This window comes from Manis pentadactyla, chromosome 3, assembly GCF_030020395.1.
Source record: "Manis pentadactyla isolate mManPen7 chromosome 3, mManPen7.hap1, whole genome shotgun sequence".
Lineage (NCBI taxonomy): Eukaryota > Metazoa > Chordata > Mammalia > Pholidota > Manidae > Manis > Manis pentadactyla.
The window spans coordinates 143664999-143670195 of record NC_080021.1 but is presented as its reverse complement, the minus strand read 5'-3'; positions in this window follow the sequence as shown (position 1 = coordinate 143670195).

Genomic DNA, 5197 nt, shown 5'->3' with positions numbered 1-5197 from the left:
GTAAAAGAAGTGGACAAAAAACATCTAAAACATAATCATCATTTTGGGGGCACAATTAAATCTGAATATATGTAAGACAGCTAGAACTTAATTCTCTCTTGGATTTTCACAATGATAAGTAAAAAAAAAAAACCGATCAACTTCAGTCTGTTTTGTATCACATAGTCTCTTTTCAGATGTCCTTAATTCCTGTTGTGTAATATTTGAGTGATGAAAGGTTGGGAATACAGTGCTACCACTGGTATTTGTTAATGAACCTTTAAATTGGCCACTACTGTTATAGCCTGTTCGTGTTGGCTTGGCTGGTGTGGCTTTTTTTATTGAAACAAACAACAATTTACTCCAATCCTCTAACAAGTTTGGATTGAATCCAGTTAAAAAGACTGTCAGAAATAATGCCAGATTCTGGACTGGCAACAGGAAAATTGTACACAAATCTCCAACCAGAAGTGCCACTTTTCAAGGGGAGAAAGAGGGAGAAGTAAGTGGCTGGAGAAGGAAGAGAGAGGACACGTCTGAATCAGTCACCCAGCTAAGAGGAAAGGAAAGCAGGCGGCAAGAAAACAGCCAAAGTGCTGGTCCCGATTAATGACACGGACTGCCTACCCCTTTACACCAATCTTTGGGGTTATGATGGACTGATGATGTTTCTGAGAAAGATGTTTTTATCACTTCCTGTCTACTCTAATATCATACAATACTGACATTTTTTTCCACATGAAAAGTCCATGGTGCATTACAACTACCAGATACATCCTAAACTTAAGCAGTGAAAAACAAACCCTCCCACTGGACTATGAGGCATGAAACAAAGTTTTACTTCCTCTACCTGAAAGATTTTGAATTTGAGATACTGCTTGTTGATTTTCATTTTCAAAAACTACTGTCACGTTTAGCTACTGACTTTATTTTTATTTTTTTGCCATTACCTTTTAAATAACTAGGTGATACAAAGGTGGTATTGACTTAGTTTAGAAAAAAACTTAATCAAATGTCATACATTTGCTATTCATTTTGTCACTCAAAATGTGTTCAAGGATAATCAAAATAGAAAACAGCCTTTTACAAAGAGATCAAAATAAAAGAAAGTAAATCTAATTCTTGATGTTTTATGTAGAAGAGATATTGTCTTATCTTCTGATAAGCAACATAGAAAATTGAGAGCCAAACTTTTTGAGTATTATTTTTTTATTTCCATTTTTATGTGCACCTGGAAATGGGCATATATTGAATTATTTGATACCTCAAGCTTCTTTGAAGGTGTACTGGTTCTGAGGTTTGATTTTGGAGTTCTCAGTATATAGTCAGACATACTGATGATTTCACATACCAGGACACATACTTAAAAGTTAGCAGAGTTATAGCCTAACAAGGTAATTTTAATGCTATGGATGCTGTCAAATCACTTTCAACTTTCAGATAATAAGGCGCCTGAGCAAAAAAAACGTAGAGACACAGTAATGGTCACACATGCTTGGATGCTGTAAGATCAATTCATTTGTAAGGCAAATGAAATTGGTGGTGCAATTAGAAACTGAAATAAAAGATTTTGTATATCATTGATTAAAAGATTATGGATTCTTATATTTATATGTTTAATATATATCTCACATCATTGTAGAAAAATTTTTGTCATGGACAAAAATAACAGCATGTCTTGAAAGTTAAGATCTTCTGGAAGTGTATGCCTCCTGATCTCCTCCCTCCTGCATGATAAGTGCTAGGAAATAGAAAGTATTTTAAAGTTTAGCTCTGGTAAATATGTTGCTAGGTATTTCTGGACAAGATTTTTATTTTTAAAAACTTGCACAGGAGATTCATGCCCATTATAGAATAATTAGAGGATGCAGATAAGCAGAAAGAAAACAAATTTAATTGCATGTACTCCCAGCACCCAGTGATATTCTCTCTTAATATATTGGGGAATATTTCATATAGATGTTTATATTGACTCATTAAATATCTACTATAAGTCAAAGGATACTTCAGAAAAAGAAACAGACAAAATCCCTACCCCTATGAAGCTTAGTAAGTTCAAACAAAAAGTAAAGCAAAAACAATATATATATATATATATATATACAGTAATAGGTATTCAGAAGTGCTACAATGAAACTGAGAAAGGGGTGATTCAGTTTTAAATAGAGTTGCCAAAGAAGTTTGGTTGAGACGGGAGTTGAGTAGATCCCTAGAGGAATTGGTAGGGCAGAACTAGGTGGATGTCTGCCAGAAGTGTCCTAGGCAGTGGGCCAGTTCAAATGCCAGGTCAAAGGTCCCAGGATGAGAAGATGCCTAGTGGGTTGGAGTTGGAGAAGAAAAAGGAGGCCAATGTCAAGAAAAAACAAAACATGTCCTGATTTTTTTTGTTATTTCTTTTCTGACCCCAAGATTATTTATGGGGGAGTTTTCTCATTTGCAGGTGTTCAGAGCTTTCCTAGACATCTAGTTGTTATTGATTTCCAACTTAATTTTATTGTGGTCAAAGAACATAGCAAGAAAAAGAGGTGTTGTCTTACTTTAACAGAGGTTTAATATGTGATATATGTGTCTGATATGACTTCAGTCCTTTGAAATGTATTAAGACTCATTTTGTGGCCCAGAACATGATCTGTCTTGGTGAATGTATCAGTACACTTGAATAACTGTGTTTTTGGTAACTGTTAGATGTAGTGTTCTATCAGTGTCAGGTCAAAGTGGTTAATAGTGTTCAGATCATCTATCTTTACTGATTTAAAAAATCTAGTTTCTTTATTTCTGTAAAAGGAGAAAACTCTTTATCAAAGTCTATTTTTATTTTCCAATTATGGTTTTCTTTAATTCAGTCAATTTTGTTTCAGGTATTTTGAAGTTCTATTCTTAAGCACATGCATAGTTATGACTATTATGTTTTCCTAATGAAATTACTTTTTTCATTATCAAATCTCTCTTTATCTTTAGTAATACACTGTGTTGAAGTTGATTTTATCTATTATTAATACAACAACTCCAGCCCTGTTTTATTTACTATTTGCATGGTATATATTTCTCATCTTCATGCATTTATTTTGAATCCATCTGTGTCTTTAAGTTCTAGGTACATCTCTTATTAACAGAGTCATGCTTCTTTATATTTGAATTCTGCACTTTTCTATGAATTTTTAATAAACCTACAACTCTGTTTGCACATAGGTCTTTTATCCATTTGGGCAATTTTTAAATTGGGTATTTACTTTCTAATATTTAATGTAATTATCGATGTGGTTCAATTTTGGTGAAATTATTATAGTTTTTCATTTGTTCCCTTTATTGTTTTTGTTACTCTGCTTTTCCTCACTTTCTGGATTATTTGAATATTTTTAGAATTTGATTTTATAGTTACCATTAATAATAGGCTTTTTCATTTATTTACTCTAGGGATTACAATGCACGTATTCAGCTTTTCATAACCAAACAGAATTAAGACTGTATACACTTCACACGCATTATATGCACAGGGCAACTATATAGGCACATTTACCAAAGCCCTATTGTTTAACTAAAATTTTCACATATATTGCATCTACACAGGTTATAAATCCAGTAAGTTATAATTTTGCTTTAAACAGTCTTTGAAAATGTTTTTTGCTTTTAAACAATATATATGCTTAGCAATTACATAAACTATATGTATATACTTAAAGAGAAAAATTTATATTTTTTAATTAGGAAAAAAAGACAGTATTTTGTATTTTGCTTTAAACAATAAATATGCTTAGCAATTACACAAACTATATAAATATATATATATATATATATATATATATATATACTTAAAGAGAAAAATTTATATTTTTTAATTAGAAAAAAAAGAGAGACAGTATTTTGTATTTACCCAGATATTTACCATTTCCAATGTTCTTCATTTCATTCTGAGGATCCATTTTGTATCTGGTATCATTTCCCTTCAGTCCAAATAAATTCTTTTAGCTTGATTTAGCATTGCTTAAGATGTCAGTCTGCTGTTAGTTTTTATTCATGTAATTCAAAGTGTTCTTATTGGTTGAGTTTTGAATTATTACAGCTCCTTGATGAATTGAACTCTTTATTATTTATAATGCCTCTAGAGTCCTGGCATTTTTCCTTGTTCTGAAGTCTACTTTGATATAATAGGAACACTCCAGCTTTCATAGAGTGTTTACATGTTACTTTTTCCATTCTTTAACTTTTAACTTATGTCTTTATACTTAAAGTGGGTCTCCTGTAGACAACATATATATATAGGTCTTGGTTTTCATCCAATCTGATAATATTTACTTTTAACTGGAGTGTTTGGACTGATGATAGCCAATAAAAATAAAATGTGAGCCACAAATATAACTCATACATGTAAGTTTTAAATTATTTAGTACATTAACTTTATTTACCCACATATATCCAAAATATTATAATTTAAACACACAATCAATGGAAACATATATCAGTGAAATATTTCACATTATTTTAACTCATACTCTGTCTTTCAAATCCAGTGTGTTCTACACTTATGTCACATTTCAATTTGTGCTTAAACCAAATGTGAGCATAATTCTTAGCATACTATATTCAATGTGGCTATCAATCAATCATAAAATCTATGACTTTGTTATTTTCTATTTGTTCCATCTGTTCTTTGCTTCCATTCTCAAATACTTCTGTATTTTCTTTCTTTTTTTTAAAAAAATTATTGAATCTTTTTTCTTTCTTTTTTTTTAATTTTGGCATCATTAATATACAATTACATGAGGAACACTGTGGTTACTAGATTCCCCCCATTATGAAGTCTCTACTACATACCCCATTACAGTCACTGTCTACCAGTGTAGTAAGATGCTATAGAGGCACTACTTGTCTTCTCTGTGTTATACTGCCTTCCCCATGCACCCCCCTACATTATGTGTGCTAATCATAATGGCCCTTATTACCCTTTTCCCTTCCTTCCCACTCATCCTCCCCAGTCCCTTTCCCTTTGGCAACTGTTAGTCCATTCTTGGGTTCTGTGAGTCTGCTGCTGTTTTGTTCCTTCAGTTTTGCTTCATTGTTATACTCCACAAATGAGTGAAGTCATTTGGTACTTGTCTTTCTTCACCTGGCTTATCTCACTGAGCATAATACCCTCTAGCTCCATCCATGTTGTTGCAAATGGTAGGATTTGTTTTCTTCTTATGACTGAATAATATTTCATTGTGTATATGTACCACAT